Below are 26179 nucleotides of genomic sequence, written 5' to 3' on the forward strand. Positions count from 1 at the left end.
TTTCACGCTTGGCCTCTATAATGATGTATGCTGCACGGGGCTTGAATAAGTATTGAATAAGTATCGTTTTAAATATGAGCTTCCTATATTTAGTATATTGTAATGTTGGATAAAGAACATATTAAGTTAAAGACCTTAGACAGCCAGAGAGAATTGTAGACAGTGGGGCACGTGTTGCATTGGAGAGCAAGTTCTTAAAAGAAAAGTCGTTAATGAAAGGCTCCTCTTTATTACGCGGAAATAATACAATCCAAAAATCCAGAAGCGTGTTTGAGGCTTTAGTGATTGGATCGGACATGTGCTGATGCAATACTCGTTACCAATCACAAAATAGAATGGTCAAAATACAAGGTAAACTGGCAGCGTAGTCCAAAGGCGAAGAACAATACAGGCGGGGGAGCGACACAAGAGGCGGGGGGGTTAAATGATGCGCTAAAGGCTAGATGAGTCTGAGCGGAGTGGGGGAAAGGAAAGGGATTTGCGGTCTGAAGCGACTGGATCACTAACACAAATACGCACTTTTATTACTGCAGCAACAGGGGCCAAATTAGATTAAGCGCAGCCTTTATGAAGCGGCTGCGGCGGCTCATAGCTGTTCGGATTGGCTGAAAACCACGGAACAGTGGAGCAGCGAGGCTACACTGGGACAGGTGCAGTGAACGGTGATTTTTGTTCTCGGTTTTAATTGAGACGGATTTTTTTTGCGTTTTAAAGAAGTCGTAATTCCTTTCGTGGTTTGGACTGGTACGATACATCCATTTCCAGGTTTCTAAATGAACTGAGCCCACGCACAGATTACTGACTTCCACGGGAATCCTGTTCCAAGGGAAGCGTCAGGAACTCAGTTCTCCTGGGTTTGTCTGGTAAGATAGCCAGCTGTAAACTGATTTCTGCAGCTACAATTCGTCTTTCTAATTTAAGGTCATGCACAATGGATAGACCAAAACGAGCTCTATGTATTTGACACATTAGATCACTCAATTCTACATGGAAGTCAGAAGTGTCATAGGATGTCACCCCCTCAGATGTCTTGGTGTTGTACAAGATGTAATGTTATATACTTTATTTCGTATTGAACAGATTGCTTGGAATTTAGAGCTCCCTCTTGGTTTAAGATTTTATGATCAGTCACAGTACCATGTGTTTTGTACTTTGTACCGTGTGCCGTGTTTTTACAGCCTGTGCTTGTAAGACATACTGTGAAAACGGAAGGTGATATTTGTGGATAACATCGTGTAAAAGAGCTCTTAACTGTCAATGCAAATTGTCCTTAGGGTAAGAACGTGCTACATCATCATTTGAAGGAGAATGTCATGAACAGCTGTACTTTTACGGACACTGATTAAAAGCAAAGTTAAGGAATGTGAGTTTCAATCCCACCAGCCAGTGTTTCGTTTTAAATGCACTATGAAGTCTATTTACATGCAGGTGAGCAAGGCAAATCAGACAGGGTAGAATACTGGAGATGTATTTACTGTTGCAATTCAAAGGGAATAAGAAGTGTATGTTTTATTCTCTTTTATATTTTTATATTTCCCTTTATTGATTTTTGTTCCAATCCCTTTTTTCGTCTTTACCTTTTCTTTATTGTCGTTCAGTCTGTTTCCACAATACCGAGTTAGAAAGTACAAATTGATATTTCAAAATTTGTAACCTGTATACATCAAATATATCAGTTAGAGATTTTGTCTGGGTCTTGTAATGATATTCGCTGTTCTAAACATCTCTAAAAATAATGAACACGAGTTCAGCTTTTTATGTGCTTTGCAAGTGGATTTAATATTTTACTTAAATGATGGAGATATGGTGATAAATAATGTAGAATGAGAAGATTTAAGGGATACAGAAAAAGATGCTCATCTACTGTACATACTGCACAACAGAAATATTGTACTGTATTGCATACATACATACTGTATACTTGCGTAGGCTGCAAAGGAACAAGTAATAGGTTTATTCCATGCTGAAAAGAGAAGAAAGAAAACACAATGTGCTCCACGGCCGAAACGTTGGGTTTTCTTTCTTCTCTTTTCAGCATGGAATAAACCTATTACTTGTTCCTTTGCAGCCTACGCATGCAGACGCAGCTACCCACCTGACATACTGTATTATGTTGTGACACAATATTTAAATGTAAATTACGCTCCTGATTATGAATGAATCGTCCCAGTCTTCAGTTTTGACTATTCGGCAGATGCGTTGCACTGTCAAAATGAATTACAACTTCATACAATGATAGACTGTGCGCAGAATCCATGATTAAAAAGAAGTTTGAAAGATCTTATAGCAGACATTTCTGTCTGCTATAGTAGAAAGGTGTGATTTATTAAACACCTCCAGACAGCTGCGAAGCACAGCCTGATATGGCAGTGTCTGCTGGAGATCTTAAACGGTCTCTACACAGGCGCTTAATCGCTGAAACCTTTTCATTTAGTTTAATCAGTCAGGGAATGTGATTGCTGGGAGATGAAAACTTCTCTTTACACTTCATAGGGCCTTGTTGTAAAGCTCTTATGTGGACGACCACATAAGACCCTCATTGTTTCCTTTTTTAAAATTATATAATGTTAGCATGCCCAAAGGGGTTGGGCAACCAGTTAACCCCTAGAGGTTTTTTCTCTCCTTACTAAGGAGTTTTTGGTTCCTCTCCTCCGTTGTCTTCTGGTCTTCTGTTCTGTATTGACAAAATGTATCGTCAATTGTATTGTTAAGCACCCTGGGGCAACCTCGTTGTGAAAGGCGCTATATACAAATAAATTGAATTGAATTGACAAATGTCAAAGTTTTACTGTTCTGGGAGGAACACTAACAGAGCTGAAATGTTCTTTAAAAGACTGAATTAAATGACTTACTGTACATCATTGATGCAAATAAATGTGCAGTTCTAAGAGAGTGAGTTTGCATCAGAATCAGTAATGCTGTTCATGGAGCTCAGACACCATCCTTTTTATTGGTTATTGATGACTGTTTAGTTCAGGTTGTGATGAAATACTGCTGCTGTTCAATACAAGTAACTAATTAGCTCTGAAAAAAGAATATAATGTCTTGATAGAACTGTATTTCAGTTCATCAGTAGTGATTTCATAGAAAGGCTTCTCTTGGTGGGGAATGAATTTTTATAGCAAGCCTGGCGATGACAGAGGAGATCAAAAACTCAGTAGTTCAGTTTTATTAGGAATAACAACACCCAAGAATTAATTGTTCTGAAAGGATTATGGAGTGTTTTAGTAAACATTTGTCTTAACCCGCTTGGCAGAGCGCTAACCTCCTGGTTAGGAGGCCGGGACAAGGAGGCTAGAATTCCCATGCAGAGTGAGGAGTGACCAAGAGGCAGCTGCAGAGGTGGAGATGGTGTGGAGGTGGGGTGCAAAAAGACGTACTGTATGCGAGAGAGAGAAGGGGATCATGTGTTTCTAATGTTTTAGGTGACGGAATTATGTCAAGAGCTATTGCGAATAACTGACAGCTGAATCTGATTACATTTGGCTGTTTTCATCCCTCCCGAATGTCTTCCCTCCTTCCCTTTCGATTGAAAGCCCCCACAATCCTACTGCTGTCATACTACTGTATGACATTTGGTAAAGTAAAAAAGTTGTACAACAAATTGGCATCAGGGTTAAAATATGAAGAACACAAAGCAGAAGAAGCAGGTTGGTTCAGACAGAGGTAGGTAAACCTCACAGTGCAAGAAAGGCCAGATGCAGTTTTAGGCACATCTGGGCACGATCATTTCCTTCTAGATTGAATAAGGGAAATGCTAACGTTTGTGGAAATTGTTTTGTTTGAACAGAGGGAAAAGTGTAATTTTTTAAAAAATTGGACTTTAATGTTTTAAATGAATGTTGTGTTAAAGATATGGCTTTCTTGCACTTTAACAGGATAAAAGTGGAAACTATGTTTAACGGTATACTGTATATACGGGCTAGTTTGCAACTTCCACCATGTTTGGCGTCCTCAGAGTGTGTGTCTGAATGGACAGAAGTCTGGTTACCTTATCTGTGTTGCTGCTTGCTCAACTTTCATCATTAATCCTTTACAGCTGCTTTGCAGAAAACATAAAGTGAACTTTGTTCTGGGGAAAATGCTTCTTTGTTTGAAAACCAACTTTGTTTCAGATTTAAAAAATTGAAATACTTTCTAACACAATGTCTATCATGACTCAACCTACGACTGGTCACTGCAGAAAACTATTTTGTCCAGCAGCCACACTAGTGAGGTACTGTGTGTTGTTGATGTGCTTCATCTCAGCACTGAGACAAAGATGGGCAAGATGGGCTGTGAGGCCTTCTCTCTTTTGTAACCTTTCTTATGAGTTCTTATTAATCTCTTAGAATATGCGTTCTTCAGTATTTTCTGTCAGTTTAGTCTTCGAAATGTTATCATTGTGTTTGTGAGTTGCAGTGGCATTTTAAAGTGCATGGGCATGAGAATGCTTTCCTGTTGATCCCATTTCAAAACGAGTTCTGTACCGGTTTTACTCTGTAAATTTTACTCTGAGTTACTCTTATGTTTTAGTCATCATAGCATTTATAAATCTAAAGCTGATGCAAGAGATAATGACAGAGCATTTAACAGTTTTTCCATTATAAAATAAGGGCTGTCTCTAAAAATAAGGGCTTTTGACAACCTTGTGACAAGGTCTTGTACACAGTCTACAGTATATAAAGCCACTTCTCTTCACAGGCTTCCCAGAAAGAAGCTTTTATTATGCAAGCCATTACTTCAGTTTCTGTAGACAGACTAATGGCATTGAAATCTGTCAGTGGATAAGAGGAGTGCGCCCATGAGTATGAATAATGTCTATTGTTGCAACAACTGATCCGCTTCCTAGGGATTTCAGTACCGAGCTGCCAGTTTTTTGCCAGAGAAATGTAGTGGCATGTGGAGGCTTCCCTGTGACATGGTGTGTCCACTCACAATTCTGTTTCCTCCTGGAGGTGGGATCTAGATAAAGGCAAAAAAAAACCATTCATTTCAATGAATTAAAAAGCAACATGGAGTTAAAAAGAGTTAAACTATAAATCCGTAATTTGAAGGTACTGTATGTGTTGGAAAGGGCTTTTCCATAGTCAGAATGATAGAAGTACTGTCATCAAAGAACTGTGAAGTGTGAGATGATTAAAGAGGTATCTGTTGTATTATTGCAGTTCTGTATAGGGTGGTACACAAGTATGAAGTGGGCATCACACCTCTTGGGTCCTAGGTTCAATTCTGGGCTGAAGCACCTTCTGTGTGGAGTTTCCCTGGTCTCCCATTTGGGTTGTTCAGTTTCTTCTCTATCTTTCAAAGCCAAGTTGTCTAGGTTAATAGGTGTCCCTTTGTGCTTGAGTGTGTGTAGTTTGGATTTGACTGGCATCCTGTCTATACGGTATAATCCTCCCTTCTGCCTTGTGTTTTGGGGATTGGCTCCAGGTTGCCCCATCCTTTATTAGAAATAAACAGGTTTCTGATAGAGGATGGATAGTGCTGTACAGGATTTGTAACTTACATGAAGGGGTCAGTATTTTTTGTATTTGTTTCCGCTGTCAGGAAACTTGGAATGGGCTGGATTATTTAAAATGCAATACATTATTTTAAAATTTGGGTGAGGTTTTTATTATTTAAGTCTGCTGTCATATTCTAAAACAATATAGATATATATTCCTTATTTCTAACTGAAAGCACATAGCCTGAAAGCCACGACTGAGATGAAGTGAAAGAGATAACCTGTGACACACACTCGTTAAGAAGATGACATAACTTTATTCTAGAGATAACATATTTTGAATAAACCAGGTAGGAAATTACTTATCACTTCATAAATGTTTAAGAGAAGAAGAAGGGATATTATTTGGAGCTTAAGCTACCTGGAAAAAAGTTATTTTCTTTGCACATGAAAAGGAGTCAGAGCAGTAATGTGAATCATATCTGTGAATAAAGTGTAATTCCTATAAAGTTTTGTAAGCATTCAGCCTTCGGTTTTCACAAAGTATTTTTATCAGGCACAGGGTATAAGGCAGAACTACAGTCTCGATGGGACACACCACACACACAGGGATAAACTGGAGACACCTACCCAACACATCTTTGTAACCTACATAAAAATATGAAGAACATGCAAACTCCACTTAGAAGTGCCTTCATCAAGAATAAGTCGTAGGACCCAAGAGCTTTGGAGGTGCTAACTCTTGTGCTAACTGCCAAACATGCTTCTCTACTGGGATTTACATGCATTTAAAAATTTCCACCATAGTAAAGCCTATTTTTTTCTGTTCCGGGAATCGTAAAGAATGCTAGCAAACAGTCTGTGAACTGTGAGGGGAGAGAGAGGTGATGAGCATAGTTGGTTGGCTTCCATGTCTACATATAAAACAGAAATAGTATGCTTCTCTTAAAATGTAAATGTAAAGTATTGAAGTAAGACCTAAAATTCAACACATAAATCTGGCTGAACATCATCTTTCGAAACTGTAAGAAAAAAAGCATTCCATAGAAAATATTTAAGACCTAGCCAGTCCAGATGTGAGCTATATGTTCTGGCCTTTTGGATCTACAGTATAATGTGCACTGTAAACATGCAAACTAATTCTACAGGTCTGACGGTATCAGTCTTTAAGCCTTTGTTTATGGTTTGGAATGGCTGTGAAATGTTTTACACCCTAGTTCCTCATTTTTGTTTTTCAAACAGTGGCTGCAGATTTATTGAGAGAGAAATGAATGAGAAACCAGTGTCTTCAAGGTTCTGTCTAGACAGTGCAGTGAGAGGTGGCAAGAGATAAAAAATAAGTACTTAACATTTTTTCCAGACAAGAGAGGGACAAAAGATTTATGACTTTTGGGGTTTCCTCTGCGTCATGACTCCAGTTTGCATTTCTCATATTTGAAGTCTTGAATAATTTTATCTTTTATTGTCATTAAGGAAAATCAAGGTAATCCCTAAGTTATTATACTAATCATGTAGACAAAAAATAACTGAAGAATATGGCAGCATTGATCATGTTTTTTTTTATTGCTCAGGAACCAAACTAAATGCCACTCAAAATGCAAGTATTTTTAACTACAGCTAGTCTACCAGTCTGCACTACCTAGACTAAACAATAGCAAGGGGTTGAAGTGTTTTAATAATATATGCCATTTGGGAAGCTGCGCGTGTACTATATGTCTGTTCCTGTGCTTACAATGGCTCATATCTGAAGCCATAAAATGTCTTTGACAATTATGGTTGTTGGGAATTATTCTGGAACAAGGTACCCAGCCATGTTATTGATGCTGATATTTTAACTTCTTTCAATAAACAGAAGGATAAGATCTTTGGATCAATTAGCTGCTAACTATCAAAAGGCTAAATGTGGTCTCCTTTAATTTGTTACCTTTCTTATGTTCTTGCCTTAATTAAGATCTGTCTGTTTATCCAATCCATTCAATTACTGTTTCATTTCCTGAAGCATGAATTTCCCAGTATCTATGAGAGTCTGGTTTATAATAAAACACAAATCCAAACAAATGAATTGACTGTTGCTTTCCTGGCCCAGGAGTAAATATAACTGTAAATATGCATGTCTTACAATATGCAAAAACGTTTTGCATATATCTTTGTTTTTTAAAGTGTTATTGGTCTTTGATGTTCATACAAGACAAAAAAATTGCAAATTAAGATTTAAATTAAATTAATTTACTATTTCCATTGAAGAAACTGTATTTTTCTGGCCTTGTGTGTTAGCTTGACTCAACACCTTAAATCTTGTGCTGAAAGTAAAACTGTATTGTGATATCAACATTACTTAAGAATGACCTACTGTAACTCTAAAAAAAACAAACACATTATCTCAAACCTGGTTTAACAAGGCACAAAAGACAATGCTATAGTAAATGCAAGTGAAGATGCACACAATGCCCCAGTAAAATGTGTATTGGATACTTTCATAATTTAGACCACATCCTCCAACATATAAGCAGCAAACAATTTGCACAGTAAGGCAACACCACCAGCCTTGTAAACCTTGTACAGATTCCTAGAAAGAATCACTGATAAAAAGAAAACTACTTTAAACGTATTCTCCCGGAATATTGTCCCTCTTTTGGTTCATCAAGTGTAAAAGTCATTTTGCATTGCCTAAATAATTGTGTTTTTCATTCTCAGATATTCACTTCGGCATGCTGTCAATGGAAAATTTTATGCTGTCTCTTGTATTGTCAGTCTCTCTACTCCTCTTGCTTTCCCTTTTCTCATTTGTTTTGAACCACTGTAGTCATCTGTACTGTTTTCAAGCACCTAAGGTAATGTTCTTGTCTCTTGGTTGTCAATCAGACACAACACTTTCTCCATAATTATTAAGGCACTGGGTCATGTTAAATTCATGACAATTAAATTGAATCATGTTATTTTATCTTTTAATAATTAATCTATTACCACGGTGCAGTCAAAACTATTTTGAAGATAATGTCTCCATTATTTCTTTTTATACACTTCACATGAAAAAAACACCTAGGGTAACTGCTTTATAGAATGAGGCAAAATGTTGCATTGTTAATGTCAATAAATTGATGTTGCATGCTAAAATTACCCTAGAAACTTTTTATATTTACAAAAGGACAGAAGATAAAACAATAACCCCAAACTAGACGAAAGACGTACAATATGTAATGCTGTGCTGAACTGTTTTCACTTGGGCAGAGATCTTCAACCCTTGTCCTTAAGAGACCCAATCCAGGTATTACAGATCACCTTTAATTCACCAATTTCACTTGGAATGACAACGCCCAAGATCAAAGCGTAATGAACTGTAGTGGAGCGGATATTTGGCTTAACCCGCTTGGCTGAGGGCCAACCTCCTGGCCATAGGACGAGGAGGCCAGGACCCCCCCTGCGAGGTAACCAAGGGACAGCTGCAGAGGTGGAGTTGGGATGCAAAAGTCGCACGTGAGGAAGAGAGATATCACTTTGGTAGCAACAGGGGATGGAAGGGATGAGACTGAGGCTGAATAGGGGAAGTGGGATAAAGAGGCGACGAGACGCGAAACGTAGGGCGATTGGCAAGAGAAATGAACTTTGAGCCCGAACTGGATACCAGGGGATGGGGAAGCAAACAAAGGAGGAGCAGATTGGACATGTGGGGGGGTGGGGGTAAAGGACAGGGATGAAATGGGAACATGGGACGAAGGACTTACCTGTTGATGAGGTGGTACCGGTGGCGGAAAGGGTGAGAGAAAAAACGCGAAGTCAAGACTGAGACGCGAGACGTGGGACTTACCTGTATGGAAATTAAAGAGGTGGTGCCGGTAGTGGCGGTGCTGGACAATAGCTCACAAGTGTTGCCTTTAAAAACAGGTGACCTTTAAGACTAATTGGAATTGGATTGGGGCTCTCCAGGACCAGGGTTGGAGATCTCGACACTAGGGTCATAAATATATGACCTTTTCACCTTCATATTTTTGTAATATCAACTACATTTACAACTCCAGCTCACATGTCAGAAACATCTACAGATTGGTGTATATTCACTTCCACCTTACGATCTGCAACACAGATTTTAATGTAAGATAAGGAGATAGGAACGTTTTTGAAAATTGCTGTCATTATACACTGGTATTATAGCTTGTTAATTCCTTGTCAAGTTAATTTTCAAAAGATCCCAGGGAATCAACAATCATAAAATGACCTTGTCACACTATTAACCAACCACTTGCCAATTCTTAGTTTCAGATATTAGGCTTATTAACATTCAATGCCTTAAATACCCTTTAGGTTTAGCACTGTTTTAACAATTACCAGACTGTCAGATCAAAACTATATATATATTATATATAATGTATATGTCACCAGGCTGTACTGTTTTCAAACAACATGTCAAAGTAGAAGTTGTATATTTTTTTCAGAATCATTTCTGGTTTTCATATACTTTAAAGATCCTAATTTCATTTTCTTTTATTTTTTTATAGCACTAAAATATAAAACTGGCCATAGTAACCTTCTACCCAGCAGGGTTTTGTGAAACTGCCCCCGGTACAGTAGGTACTGCATGATACTGTACGTCTGTGCAGCAGTCCGGGATTTGTTTCTATCAGTTCCTCCAGTTCTAGTGAATTATGTCCAATGCTTTTAGCCTGTGTGTACAATGCCATAATTTACTTTCCAGTCATTAATTAACTCTGGTTGCTCTTTGGTGTAATATTCCTAGTGGACAGATGTTGAATTTTTGAAATTATGGATGAGTGAGGAGATGATTTATAACTGAAAAAAGCATATGTAGCCCAAGTGGGAAGCTTCAAAAGAGAAAACCTCTAGCTCGGAAGCTCTGGGAAGAGTACACTAAGGGAGCAGTTTCTTAATGAGGAGTGTGATCCCGCTGCCAGCATTATCATTAGAAAGAGATGGCTGACTGACAAATATTTTATTCATTATTCTTTTCTCATTTGTTAATGTGGTAATCAGGAGCCCTTGCCACACCCTGTTGTGCTTTACTTTATGAAGCAAAAATGAGTTTTGGGGAAACGCAAGACAGAGGCTATGCTTCATTCCTTATAATTTGTGTATTTCTTGTGTTTTTTTTTTCTTGTTCTTCTTTTGATTTGTGTTGCTGCATGCCTAGAAATGAAATTGACTGCAGGCCTCTCTGGAAGCCAAACTGCTTTTTTAAGGGTTTCCATGGTGACATGTGAGGCTGCAGGAGAGAAGAGAATGGAGAGGGATTTGTGCACAAACTGCATCTGTCTAAAAGCTTGGATTTACTGTACAGTATATGCAGTAACAACATGTGATGCTAGGAGTGTAACAGCCATTGGACTCACTATGTATTATGTTATTTGTTTGTTTAGTGACTAATGTTATCAGGTTTTTCCCAATTTTTAAATTCCCCAGTATGGTGGAAACTAAATTTAAGAGGTTACAGATATATTTATGCTAGGTATTTTGTGTGTATTATAAATGTAGATTATTGAATAAAGAAACTTATGTGAGGATATGTATTCATTTTTATAATGGAGATCCTACCATGTAGCATAAACTGTAAGGAATGCCAACTAGTGTAATATCCATCTATGAGCATACTGTGACTAAGGATTGCATCTGAATACCAAATATTGTACTGTACATTTAAAATTTGAGAAACTGCAATAGAAATACCAGATAGGTGAATGTATTTGGCATATTATATGACATGTTTTGACAACTGGGTTTTGCCACCTCTCTCTTAGTAGTGGATATACCATAATGGACATATGGGTTATTTGAAATTTTTTAAAGTATTTTGATAATCAGTCAACTGTAGCAGAAAGCCTCACTTAATGGATTGTAACCCATCTATCTGGATTTGAATCATTTCTGACTTAGTGATATTGCTGATGTTGCTGGGTTACAACTGGCCCAACATTGTACATCAGCTATGCAGCAATACACAGCTGCTATGAGTTCAGAAGACTGAGCATTGAGAGCAGATCAGAGCTGGAGGCTGACTGATTACAGAGTAGGAGCTTGACCTCTTTCTCCAAGCCTGAAATGTGCTGTGCATGCACCCAGCCTTTCACAAACAACAATCTACAAATCCACGACTTTCCACTTCAGTCACTGAAATAAAAACACACTTTTGCTTCTCTTAACTTGGATGTGTTATTCTCCCACATATCTGGCACAAGAACACCCAGTCACATTTAGAGGCAAATTGTATACATCCATTCCCAAGTCACATTAAAGATGCTAGAATGAAGCAGTGATAAATTCCCTGGGCAACACTCTATGCTGAAGCAGACTGACAAATAATGACCTTGTTTTCTGTATCAGAAAAACCCTGCAAAAGCACTCATTCTCTGGTTTAAAGACATCTCTAAAGGACTTCTTATAGATATCTTTAAATGTTTTTGGTGGTATCTCTAAATAATAAATTGGCTTGCCATAATTTGGCTGTGGTTAACAATGTTGTATCTTAAGCACCATTTGGAAAAGGCTGGTTAACAGATTGATAGGACCTTATTTAGAAATCATTCATTATCCAGTGAAACTGGCGACTTTAATTTAAAATCTGATTATTGTTGAATTTGAAATCCTTTTCCAGTCAAATCATCTTCAGAATTTTAAATGCATTTACAGATCTTTTCCTTTGCATTTCAGTGTTTTTTTATAGCTGCAGGTTTTATCACTGCATTACTAATATAATGGGATGTTTCACTTTGCAAGAAATGCCCATATGTAAGGCAGTGTTTCAGTCGTGGTTCAGAAATGGCAAGTCTTACTCAGACTGAAAAACATCATTCATTGAATCCTTCATTAAGCACAACAGTATGAAATAGAACCATGCTTTAGCAATAGGTACCACCACGTTAACTTCAATTTTTGTATATTTTTTATAAATTTAGAATCTATAGTTTTGTTTTTTTCCCAGATAGCCATCTGATATGTGTTTCTGATGACTGTATTTCTGATATGGAGGACTTAGAGAATAACACATGGCCATCTCTGAGACATAATATGCTTATTTCACACTGCAACTGGAGCAGAAACGGCTGGTCTTAACAGGCTTTTGAATACTCTTAATCCATGAAAATTATAGTCAGATTTTGCTTGTGTTTGTATTGTTTTCTGGACTACAGTTCTGAATGATTTCTAAATAGACACGTATTTCTGTCTGGAGAGCTACAGCCTTAAGATTTTCTAGGCATGAAGAGTAGAATAAATATTGTTGATTGCCTATTCTGGGGTCCCAATGAACCCAGCACAACCATAGTAAAGGCTGCTGAAAATCGCTGTCATTTCCCAACCCTTTATTGGAAAAACTCACACAATTAAGATTCTTAACTTGTGTGCTCTATGCAGGACGGCACAGCCTGGACGTACTGTATCCTGTGCTGTGGGCCTCTCTGGATGAAGTCTATACTGCTCCATTCTGAGCAGTACGTGGTACATGATTGGATTGTAAAGAATTGCCATTTTATTCACCATTGAGATTAACTGCAAGATTATTTTTCAGTTTCATTGGTTGTATAATTATTTCAGTATATTTCAATCCAGAATAAAATCTGTGTAGTTTGTCATGGAGAAAAGGGTACATCTAAATAAGTAGAAGTCCATAAAGGGTTATGAGTGAAAATTCAGGTACATCTTCAACTCACTCGAATACAAACTTTCTCATAAATTCAGCAAATTTCTTTTCTCAGATGTTTAGTTTTTGTTGCCAATTTAATGTGCCATTTAAATGGATAGAACAGTCTCTCATCTGTCATTTTGGTGACAGATGTGTGAGCATCTGCTGGTGTCTGTGACACTCTCTTTGTCTTTCAGTTACCCATAAAATGGTACATTGTTTCCTTTTAGCAACCTGACAGAAATCTTTAACAGTAGTCTTTTAAACAGATCTTTAATCACATTTTAGTAAATACCATACCATCTGGCTCACCTTGCTTTAAAAGCCCTCACTCTACTCATTAATTGCTGTTCTCTGAAGCACAATTTCCTTTTAGTTATTTTGGGAGTTCTTATAGCCCAGGGCATGTTATTAATGCCACTTGTAGAGCCTTTGTTATTTCTTATGTAATGTGCTGTTAATAGCTTTGCTCATTCACAGAAATAATTAATTTCACAGTCTCTCTGTTTGCTGATGTGAGTTGCTGTTTGCTCACATGTAAGCATTGTGAAAATCTCAACCTTCTAATTTGTAAAAATAAAAGCAGCCATTTGTGTGGTTTTAGGAAGAAAGTCCAGATTCATTCATGATCAGTTGTCTTTCAGAGGTCATTTACCAGCGGCAGAAATATTATGGAATCCCTGCTGTGTCATAAACTGTCACATGCTACAGAGATTAAAATCTAAGAGACAACAATCTGTAGAGTCATTCTTCAAAGAATATAAAGTGTTTTTTCTGGTGCCTTTTTCCTCATTACAGATGTTGTTTTAGCTGTTAAAAAAGGAAAATCTAGACTCCACTAAATGTAGTGCTTTATATCTTTTGCATTTTTTTTGCTTTTATATTGAGATAGCTTCTTGTAATACAATTTATTTTCTTTACTATTGACTACACAATGCTTGGTATTACTTTGATAGGAAGAGTTAATGTACATGTAATGAATTGTTGATATTTTTATGTGGAAAGGCCTGGAGTAAGGAAATGGATACAGAGTGGACCTGCCCCAAAACACTACTGTATACTGTATGTTGTTTCTCACTTATGCCATTGATGAATTGAGGAATGTTACATATGAACTGTATGTTGGGAACATATTTCAATTATTCCTTATGGATAGTTATTCCCCTAAGCCATTTAGCTATACTGTAAGTTACATTATTTAGGAACATATCCTGGACTTACTGTACAACAGGACCCTCTGTGCTGAAAATGGTTGGTGACACACACATTCAGTCTAACTAACAATCTCTAACCTGGTTCTATTCCACCACTTTTTATGGAAAAAGCCTCCCTTTGGCAAACTTTTGCATGGTCAAAGCTTACACTCTTACAGTCCCAGACCCTCCAAATTTACATTATTCTTATAGGGAAACATTCACCTTTATACAGTATGTTGCTTCACCACACATCATAAGTTTCTTTTCCCTAACCTTAACGTACTGTATATCAGAATGCATATCAGAATGCAGCAGGTAGAATTGTTACTAGGAGCAGAACATACAACCATATGACCCCCATACTAAGCTCTCTTCATTGGCTTTCTTTCAAGTACAGGGCAGACTTCAAAATCCTTCTACTCACTTACAAGGCTCTCAGAGGTCAGGCACCTGTCTATCTAATGGAACTTATTAATGTTTACCATCCAAGTTGCCTGCTTAGATCACAGAATGCAGGTCTTCTTCATATTCCACACATTAATAAAAAAACAGTTGGTGGTAAAGCCTTTAGTTACAGGGCCCCTAGCTTATGAAACAGTCTCCCACCCCATATTCGGGATGCTGAGTCAATCTCAGTATTCAAATCCAGACAGAAGACCTATTACTTCACCCTAGCCTACTCACGCCTTACATTATAGCCTGCTGCAACCATGGCTGCTGGTGCTGCTGTACATGTCATTTTGTGTGTATGTTGGCCTACCAGGTAGATACATCTGTTCTGACCAAACTATCCTATTCGCCTCCCCACATGTCCGGATGGTGCCTGAGATGGGCACCATCAGAGTTGAATGCTGCATCACTGCCATGGATCCAAGAGGGACATTGTGGATATACAGATGCAGCCATTCAAAGTGCGCGGTACAGACATGTACCGGAGGTAATTGGCTACGGCGTCGCGCATTGTGACGCACGATGACGCGTGGTACCGCGGTACGTGATTGGTTGACCGACAGGGGCACTCGTGGTCTGTTGGTCTGTTGTAGAAAGATTTACAGTAAACGTCTTTACTGTGCCCGTTTAAGTATTGAATATTTATATGGAATTTTACCACTGAAGGGAAATCTTAGTGCCTGATCATAAAAAGAATAGGAGCATACTGCAACGCGTGTGAAGGCCATAAACGATATTAATTTTGGAACTTGAAACATACAGTATACAGTATGGCTGGTCTCGGTACTTTAAAGAAAACATGCACACCAGTATTCCATTTCTCCCTAAACATTTTAAGCAAAGTTACAAAATAAACATTTATATTGATTTAAATCGCGTTTTGATTTAAATAATAAATGCGTGTTTAAATATATGTGTTTTTTGATTCACAATCAGACAAATGCAACATAAATTGATATCTTTGTCTTCTAAGTATCTTAATAAACTTTCAGCATAGCTTTCTCCCCGTTTAGATTTATTTTTCTTGGGATCTTGGGATCAAACGTGGAAAGATTAGATTGTAATCTTTTTTATTTTTTAAATACATTTTAGAAAAGTGTAATCTATGCTAAAAAGTTGTACACCACCTGCTATAAAGATACATATTGTAATACGTTCGGGTTCGGATAGGACAGACACGAGAACTCAGACTTGTGGAGTTAAAGCAAGTTAAAGCCTTGATTTTATATATCACCTTTAAAAGTGGAATCTCAAAGCAAAGTAAATACCCAACACTGATTGTACCCATCTGTCATGCTAATAAAGCACCTTGAATTGAATTGAATTGAGGGAGAGAGGGGGGGAGGGCGAGCAAGAGAGCCAGGACAGACAGGCAAATAAGATACACTCCACAGACATTCACAACAGCGACATATCATAAAACGTTTGCACATAAAGTTAAGTTATTACTTGGTTTTCAAAGTGCAATGAAATACAATATTGTTGTTGTTGCTGTTATTGTTGTTTTTATCCTGTAAAGCGTTTTGAGAACCCACCTTTAAAGGCGATATATAAAAGCACTTATGGAATGTGTTCCGCTGGGGATTCAAAAAAAATATTTTTTTTAATCGCGTATCTAAGGAAAATAGCAGTATAACTTTGTTCATGCACAAACAGTGGCATGTTACATTATTAATTTGGGTGTCTCCTCTTGCCAGAAAGCTCTAAATTGCATTTTGAGTGAGGTTTTTGACTTTTTCTAAATTGCAACACATAAATAAAGCTGATACAGTTTTGACTTATTTTAAACTGTATTACAGCATCACAATGGACAATGCAACATAAGTTGCAAAAATGCACTTGGAATCTGTCCAAGTCCTACTTTGTCAGGCATTTTTTTTTACTGCAACAGACATTAAAACTCCCTTGCTTTTAACAGAGCGTTTCATAATTTCTAACTACAAAAATTATTTAAACTGCGACACTTATCATTCATTCCATTCCATTATCAGTCTTCCATTTCTCCCTAAACATTTTAAGCATGAAAGTTTTATGTAACGGTACCCAAATATGCGATTGCTGTATAGAATGAATTTTTATTTAAAAAAATTATTTAACACGAAACTTAAGATGGAAATCTCGCCCCCTTCTACTTTGAAAATACCTGTGAAACCGGTTTAATTCGTCACAGCCAGCACTCCCGCAGAGAGCGGGGTTGTACTCGTTAATGTCTTAGCCGGAACACATCATTATATCTCATTTTGTATTTCTATAAAAAAATCGTTTGCCCAGCCACTATTGTTGTTATTGTTTTTATCCTGTAAAGCGCTTTGAGGAGCACAGCTTTCTCACCACTTAGATTACTTTTTGATACCATCCTTACACAAAGCAGAAACTTCTTGTATTTTCCGATGACATACAAGTGGAAAGATTACAGATTTTAATAGTCTTTTTTCTGAACCAGGGAAAATCTGATCATGTTTCTCTATAACAATAATAAAAAACTTTATTTTACATATCACCTTTAAAAGGGGCATCTCAAAGCAATACAGTAGATTTAAACCACAGATTACAAAGTAAATACCCAGACAAACGCAAACACGTTTTTAATAAAATGCTTTTATTCATTCAGCAGAGAGAGAGCGTAAAACCTGGGCGTAACAGCTGTCCCTTTTTCTGATCACTCACTCTCTGGATAAACGTCTCACCTGTCCTGTTCTTTGTTTTCCTAATTTGCCGATTATGCCTTCTGCGATCCACTCCTGCCCTCACACCTAAAGAAGACTATTTTAAATTTCTTTGCACGGTCCATTGTGCAATTAACCCTTGTATGTGCTGTCCTTAAGGTGATATCACATAAAGGTGATATGTAAAATAATGTTTTTTTATTATTGTTATAGAGAAACATGATCAGATTTTCCCCGGTTCAGAAAAAAAGATCTAAAGTATACTAGTTAAGAAAAATAAATCTAAACGGGGAGAAAGCTATGCTGAAAGTTTATTAAGATACTTAGAAGACAAAGATATTAATTTATGTTGCATTTGTCTGATTGTGAATAAAAAAACAAATTTTTTTATTCACAAACAGAACAAAAAACACTGGGTATTTACTTTGTAATCTGTGGTTTACATCTACTGTATTGCTTTGAGATGCCACAGGTGATATGTAAAATAAAGTTTTTTATTATTGTTATAGAGAAACATGATCAGATTTTCCCTGGTTCAGAAAAAAAGATCTAAAGTATACTAGTTTGCCACTCTTCTCATCCCCTCTTTGCTAAATGGCTTTTGAATAGAGTCACATGAAGAGAGAGGTGAAAAAGCCCTACACAGCCCTGTCGCAGTACACAAATATAATTATATCTTATTAATTTCTTTAATAATTAATAATTTCGCGATTCTTTTAATACAGTCTTTGCTGTGCTCTAGAGGATCCTTGTGACATTTTGAGCTCTGGTTGAATGATAAGTGTCGCAGTTTAAATCATTTTCGTAGTTAGAAATTATGAAACGCTCTGTTAAAAGCAAGGGAGTTTTTATGTCCGTTGCAGTAAAAGAAAATGCCTGACAAAGTAGGGCTTGGACAGATTCAAAGTGCATTTTTGCAATTTACGTTGCAACAGACAATGTACAGCGTGTACTATTCTTGTGTTGCGGTACATGGATATAATTATATCGTTATTAATTTCTTTAGATACGCGATTCCATATTATTCCCTTTTAATCAAATTCTAAAAAGTATGCTTGTTGACTCCTGTATCACGTTAGTTAAAGACTTCGATGCTTAAAATGTTTAGGGAGAAATGGAATACCGGTGTGTATGTTTTCTTTAAAGTACCGAGACCAGCCATATACTGGTCTAATATACTGTATGTTTAAGTTCCAAAATTAATATTGTTTATGGCCTTCACACAGTATGCTCCTATTCTTTTTATGCTCAGGTACTAAGATTTCCTTTCAGTGGTAAAATTCCATATAAATATTCAATACTTAAACGGGCACAGTTAAGACATTAAATATACATATACATACTGTATACAGTACAGTTTGCATATGGTAATATGTTTATGTTCCTAAATCAATCTCTTTTATGAGCATGTGAAAGGCATGGTGAATCGATTCTCAAAAATTACTGTACTTTGCATGATTGGAAACAAATGCGTGATTGCGAAATGCTGTGGTGTTACTTTTACAAAGACGGTCAATGAAAAAAAGAATGTGGACCAGGGCAATACTTTGAGTTTACAGCTTGTCCAAGGTCATTCATTATTAATACTATTAGTAATATCTTCGTTAAAGACTTTGATGGCGACAGCTCAAACATGAGAGGTTGAGCTTTATTAGCTCCACCTTGCGGAAATTCCAGATACTATTATTTTACTTGCAGTATTATAGGAGAATTTACGGTAACTTGCGGTAGACTGCGTAAAGCGCACCGCAAAATAATGCGGTATCACCCGCTCGTTTTGAATGGCTGCATCTGTAAGTGAAAGAAATGGGTTGTGAGCTGCTGTGCTGGTGCAGGAGCATGGAGGTAGGCATCGTCTGGTGGGTTATTATTCAGGACCCCTCGATGCGTTGGCCACAGGGCCGTGTTTATGTGTTGTGCAGGCTACCTGCCTGGCTGTATAAACTGTGAATAATCTGGAGTAGAACCAGCAGACCGAATGAAAAGATTTAATTGAAACTTGTAAATATGCTAAATGGAAAATTGTATCGATCTTTATAGACTGTATATATACATTTGGTGTATTCCACAATTTTGGATGGTGGTAGAGGAATAGGGACTTCCTCAACATGGCAGGGACTCCAGTTAAGAATGCTGGGTTTGTCTCTGAACTGTTAGAAGCTTTGCAGCTACTGACAAAAGTAGCTGTGGTAAAATATCAATCACATAATAAAGAAATGTTTCCAGTAACTCGAGGGAACAACTTTGCAGATGCAGCTGTCAGGTGAGCAGTCCTGGTAGACCTGGAGTCAGAGACCCCTGTGAAACCTTTGTTGGTGAAAAGGGGACAGCTACAGGACATTCAGGCTTCTAAAGCAGAAAAAAGGACATGGTTAGAAAAGATTGTGGGGCTGCATGATGATTGGGTGTGGTGCTGCCAGCACACTGGACGCCCTGCATGCCCTCACAGCCTAATGCCCTTTGTAGCCTGACAAAGGCACTCTGTCGGACACCCAGGTGTGAGTCAAATGGTGTGCCGGTTACCCAAAACTGGGTGGGGACCTGGTTTGAAGCAGTAGCCACTTATGTGGTATCTCGATGTGATGCTTATCAAAGGAACCCAACTACAGTTCAGGTGCGGGTGCAACAGCTCAAAAGGCCTGCTCCTGAGGAACCTTTCATGCAGTGGCAAATTGACAATTGTAAAGGGAAACCTTGGCTCTTATAATCTGTTTTCCCAGTGTGTTGCTGCCACTGCCTCTGTGTCTACCAAACACTTGATGATGGAGATAAGCCTTCGGTGGGCACTGCCCTTCCGCTTTTATTATGATGAAGGGACGCACTTCACAGGGAAAGTGTGTCAGGCTGTGGCTGCATTGTTCGGGGTGAGATGGACTGAGATCACCCTCAGTCTGCTGTAACAGTGGAACAAAGGAACAGAACTCTGAAAGATCGACGAAACATCAGACTGAAGGAACACCATGGGTAGATGCTCTGCCTGTGTAGCCTGCGGGCTGGATCAAACAGAACTATGTAAGAGAGCCTGTTTGATATCATCACGGACCAACCAACAAAACTTCCTGGAGGGCCAAATCTGGCTAATGGATCATTGAATTTGCTAATTCTCTATTGTAGTATTGTAGATTGTTAATTGAAGCAGTGCATGGGGCTGGTGAACAGGTGCTGGACGTTTGGGGACCTCCAGTAGGGGGAAGACACGACCTGATACCTGGTGAGTGGGTGTGGGTGAGGAAGATATACCCTGCTAGATGTTGCAACCCCGCTGGGGAAGGACCATATCAAGTGCAACTGACTACCTACTCTGCCATCTGAGTGACAGGATGAGATCTCTGGATCTACGCGTTGCTCTTCCACCAAGCCACTGCACCAGAGACTGAGTGAACATTCATTATTATGTTGTAACTTTTTCTGTGTTTGTTGAGCTTCCTGATGGAGGCCGACAGTGTGCCTGTTAAGTGTAAGGAGTTTTACTTTGATAAATGGGGATATGGAATCAATACTTTATCAATCAGCCATAAATAATAATCAGAGCTCATGTTGGGTTTGCATTGCTATAAAAGATGCTCATGGGAGTAATCCCCTTTGATAGAGGTGATTATTTAGGTTTATTGGCATGGGTAAATAGTTCTGCTTTTAGTCTGAGTGTAGCTTAAATGTATTAGAATGGAACAAACCAGGAGGGTCTCTGGTTCAATACATATTTGTGGGTCTGGTATTATTCATAATGATCATATTGTTAATATCCTGCTTGAAAAACATGTGGACTAAAGCTGCTGCTTCTGTGCTAATTGTACGCCATGAAGGGAACACAGAGGTCAAGAATGACTCCCTGGGAAAGGTTTCTACATCTCTTATCTAGAAGTAGAACATAATTGGTAGAACAATAATGTTCTAAGGGAGGACTGAAGAATGAAAAGATAAGAGAGATGCCCAGGAAGTGGGATAATAATATCATTTTCATGTTTTTGTATGTTTTTTGCAAACTATGCAGTTTAGTGGCTTGAAGTAGGCTTTGTACTCAAATATATATAAAGATGCTGCCTGTCCTTGGTCAGTAAGATAAGGGGCATGTATTTGGTAAGCTGGCTAGACGCCCAGAACATGAAAAGAACTAACTGCTAACTAGTCTGCAACTTAGATATAATTAATTGGCAGGTGTTGCTGTTTTGTCATTTGTTTAGAATATGTCATAGTAACTCTTTGTGTTTTAAAGTATAAAGGACCATCTTCAGCTACTTATTTTTTAAGTCTGGTGGTCGCAAGCCAGACTTCCATATGCATATGAATAAAGGGACTTCTGCTTCACAGACACCTGAACTTTGTCATTTGTTTGACACTACAATACTAATTAAAAAATGTCTAATTTGCCCCATACTCTGGACTGGGTATTATAAATTCCTAACAATACAGTGTAGCGGCGAGGCTTATTAATAAGGCAGAATTAAGTGTTTCTGAGCTTTCCCAAATTAGGCCTCATATCTCTGTTCATCTCTGTGGTGCAGCCACAGAGAAACTATTCATGCAAGCTGATTTAAGGTTCCTTTGATAAGGTTTCCTTGGACAGCTCCCAAAGGGGGATGCACTTAGCTAAGCCTGGCTATCATGATCAATGGTCATCCATTGGCGCCTATCTGTCTAGGGAGTGCCAGATGGACATCTGGACTGCATTCCTAAGTGTCAGGAGTAAGTGACTCATATCTCACCTTGATCAACCAATCAGGGACTGGTAGGGCCGAGTAACCCACGTGGGACTCTGATGCCCATGGAACTTTCAGCCAATCAACGAGCTGAAGTTCCTCCAGGTAAAAACAGGCAACACAGAGAGCCTGAGAGATTCAGTAAGATTCAGAAGGGAGATTCAGAGAGATTCGGAGAATTCTGTGGACTTTTCTAAAGGGAATTCAAAGGAGAATTCCAGGGCAGGACGGCCCAGGAGCAGAAGGCTCCCAAGGGCAGGACATTCTCACAGCGCGCCTCCTGACCATCCTGAGACTCAGCCCGAACAACCACGGAACGGCCAGTGTGTCCGAGTGCCAGAACTTTCCTTTGTTCTAAGAGTCTAGAGCGGAGGTTGCCAGAGAGCAACCAGAGGATCCACCCGAGGTTGGCACCAGCAGCAGGCCTCGTGAACAGGTCAGAACTGTGGACAGCTGAATCACTATTCAGAACTAGCTCTTCATCAGGAACGAACCGGTCCTCTTCCTGACCTGCTGGGACCCACAGTCATCTTTTCTCCTGTGCACAAACTTTGCTAGTTAAAGCCAACACTAACTAGCCAGTCAGTGAGCATCAGCAGCGCACCGTCGCAAGCCGCACAGCACAGCCTGGCACGGAGCCAGAGAGCGTGGATTGGACAGCAACAGCCTGCAACTGTTTCTTTGTGCCCGCAGGAGATCTGAATCCCCAGAGATTGGATGAGTATTCAACTTCACTGCATTACTGCTCGAGAATTCAATTGTTATCCCAACCAGTTGATATCAATTTAATTCCTAAGAGTTATGTACTTGTTTTGAGTATCTAATGTAGAAGTTGTAACCAAGTTCAATTACGAAACGGTCTAAATGAATGATATACTGAACGTATGTCCTCTTGATATATGTAACTCTTTGTAACTGACTGAATATATACCTTTTGTATTCTGATAACCCTCTCGATAAGATCTGTTAGGTTTATATGCATATTCTATGTATTAATAAATGTATCCTCGTGTATTAGTACCTGTGTGTACGTTGTTTGAGTTATTTCGCATGGTTGGATTCTAAAGCCATCAAAAGAATCAATTTTGTGATTTACTGCTACAATTAATAATTGTCCCAGTAAATGCCCAAACCCTACAGAACTGGTGCCTTCAGAGAGCACACTACATTACATTTTGGCATCCCTGAACGGCTATGGCAACGTTACAACAGCATGTATCTGTGATTATTTGTTTATTTAAAATGAATTAGAAAATGGTATATCGTCTTTGGCCATCGATTAAATGAGCATCATGTGAACATCACATACTGATGGAGTCAAGAGATGCATATGTTGTGGGATTTCTTTCTCTGTAATTGAGACTAGAGGTTTTAAAAAAGTTTACATTTACACAGTTGCATAATTTGCTAATTACAGATGCAGCCATTCAAAACAAGCGGGCGATACCGCATTATTTTGCGGTGCGCTTTACGCAGTCTACCACGAGTTACCGTAAATTCACCTATAGTACCACAAGTAAAATAATAGTATCCGGAATTTCCGCAAGGTGGAGCTAATAAAGCTCAACCTCTTATGTTTGAGCTGTCGCCATCAAAGTCTTTAACGAAGATATTACTAATAGTATTAATAATGAATGACCTTGGACAAGCTGTAAACTCAAAGTATTGCCCTGGTCCACATTCTTTTTTTCATTGACCGTCTTTGTAAAAGTAACACCACAGCATTTCGCAATCACGCATTTGTTTCCAATCATGCAAAGTACAGTTATTTTTGAGAATCTCCGTTTCACCGTGCCTTTCACATGCTCATAAAAAAGATTGATTTAGGAACATAAACATATTACTGTATGCAAACTGTACTGTATACAGTATGTATATGTATATTTAATGTCTTTACTGTGCCTGTTTAAGTATTGAATATTTATATGGAATTTTACCACTGAAGGGAAATCTTAGTTGCTGAGCATAAAAAGAATAGGAGCATACTATAACGCGTGTGAAGGCCATAAACAATATTAATTTTGGAACATAAACATACAGTATATGGCTGGTCTCGGTACTTTAAAGAAAACATACACCAGTATTCCATTTCTCCCTAAACATTTTAAGCATCTTTAGCATTTTAAGTCTTTAACTAACGTGATACCAGAGTCAACAAGCATACTTTTAGAATTTGATTAAAAGGGAATATAATATGGAATCGTGTATCTAAAGAAATTAATAATGATATAATTATATTCATGTACCGCAACACAAGAGTTGTACATGCTGTACGATGTCTGTTGATAATGTTTTGTAGGGCTTTTTCAACACTCTGCATGTGACCGGTGGCGCTGTGGGTTAGCTTCCTGACTCCCATGTCACATGCTGTGTGTTCAAATCCCGCTGGAGCCATGACTTTTTTAACAAACATTTCTTTGAAAAAATAAAACATTTCCCTGGCTCAGAGATTAAATAAAACTTCACTCGCACCAGACAAATTTATATTTCTAAATATCATAACATGATCGAATTTAAGTCATTTTAATAACAATGAATAGTCACCTGTGCGTTACAATATAAACATTTATATTGATTTAAATCGCGTTTAAATCGCCTTTATTTCAAACCCATAAATAAAGCTGATACTGCTTAGACTTTTAATTATTTAATACTGTATTACAGCAGCACAATGCACAATGCAACGCAAATCACTATCTTTGTCTTCTGCGTAATAATGTTCACCTCTCTGTCCAGCAAATTAACAATAGTAATAATAATGAACTTTATTGTATATGGCGCCTTTAAAGGTGGCTCCTCAATGCGCTTTACAGGATAAAAACAATAACAACAATACTGTTAGGCTGGGCAAACGATTATTTTTTTTTTAAGAAATACAAAATGAGATATAATGATGTGTTCTGGCTTAGACATTAACGAAGAGCATAACACGTGGGCGGCGTAGCGGTCAGCTCTGGCTTTCCCATCTATACTGATGCACTGCAAGTACGACCCCCCTCTCTGCGGGAGTGCTGGCTGTGACGAATTAAACCGGTTTCACAGGTATTTTCAAAGTAGAAGGGGGCGAGATTTCCAGCGAAAGACACCTCCCCCCCTCCAAAACCCAGTAAGAACAGTACTTACTAGTTAAGAAAGCTAGGCTCCTCAATTAAATTGCTTTAACATGCTAATGCGTTGGTGTAACAGTCCGGGCGTGGCAAGTTTCTAATGTCAACCCGACTACAGCGAAAGGAACCCTTCTTTCATTGGAAGACAATGAACATATTCTAGCCCTAAATGAATTAATAACAAACATGGTTTACATAAAAGACATTTTTCCAAGAAAGTTGAGCCTTTGTCACTAATGAAACCACTAAATAAAGACAAAAATATAGAAATCTTAAGATTTTTAAAATACATGACTTTGCTAAAATTTATTTTAAAATAAAAACGATTACAAACGCCAGTGGAGAGAGAGAACAGGGGAGGGATGTTGGTTTTGCATAAGGGGCGGGGTTATGGAAATTAGGTATATTTGGGAATGTGTAGTTACATGTTCTGGCTGTTTGTGAATTATCGTTGTTGAGTATGGAGTGTTGAGGTATTGATTTTGTGTAATGCTTTATGTTGAAAACTGAGGTGGATTTTGTTTATGATAAAGAGGATAAACTGGGATGGGAGGAGGGTTTAGTTTTGCATAAGGGGCGGGATTATGATAATTGGAGGAATTTGAGAGAGTTTGCAGGCTATTTTTGGTTTGTATTACGAATAATTCGTACAAGATATTGAGATTTTTTGATAATTGGAGGACGGTTTTGCTTTAATGGTTTGATATATTTGATTTTGTATTGTGGTTGTTATCTATGTTTTTGGTTGGTATTATGTTTATATGGTTGTTTTTGTTGGTTGGTCGTTATAATGGTTATTATTTTTATTGTGTCATTTTTGATTATTGGATGTAATAATCAAAAGAGAGAGAGAGAGCGAGCGCCTTCTTTTTACTTTTGTAGCCAAAGGGCCTTGCAGATCAGATTCCCTTCCCCCTACGGAAAGACAGACACATGTTTTCACAGTTTAGTAGCCACTCTTCACACGCAGGTGAGCGAGCAGCCCCTAGATAAAACATCAACTTTATTTAA

At 38.1% G+C, this 26179-nt stretch overlaps 1 protein-coding gene across 3 annotated transcripts in view; it reads left to right on the top strand.

Annotated features, from left to right (window-relative positions):
- The first annotated feature begins 254 nt into the window (after positions 1-254).
- Positions 255-26179, top strand: part of lrrc24 (leucine rich repeat containing 24) — a 38054-nt gene continuing 12129 nt past the window's right edge. The window contains exon 1 of one of the 3 annotated variants that reach the window (XM_088643255.1): positions 255-863. The gene's annotated coding sequence lies outside the window, so the exon portion shown is untranslated. The remainder of the gene's footprint in view (positions 864-26179) is intronic. The other 2 variants (XM_088643256.1, XM_088643254.1) reach the window with 2 other exon arrangements.

This window comes from Lepisosteus platostomus, chromosome 8, assembly GCF_059453375.1.
Source record: "Lepisosteus platostomus isolate fLepPlt1 chromosome 8, fLepPlt1.hap1, whole genome shotgun sequence".
NCBI lineage: Eukaryota > Metazoa > Chordata > Actinopteri > Semionotiformes > Lepisosteidae > Lepisosteus > Lepisosteus platostomus.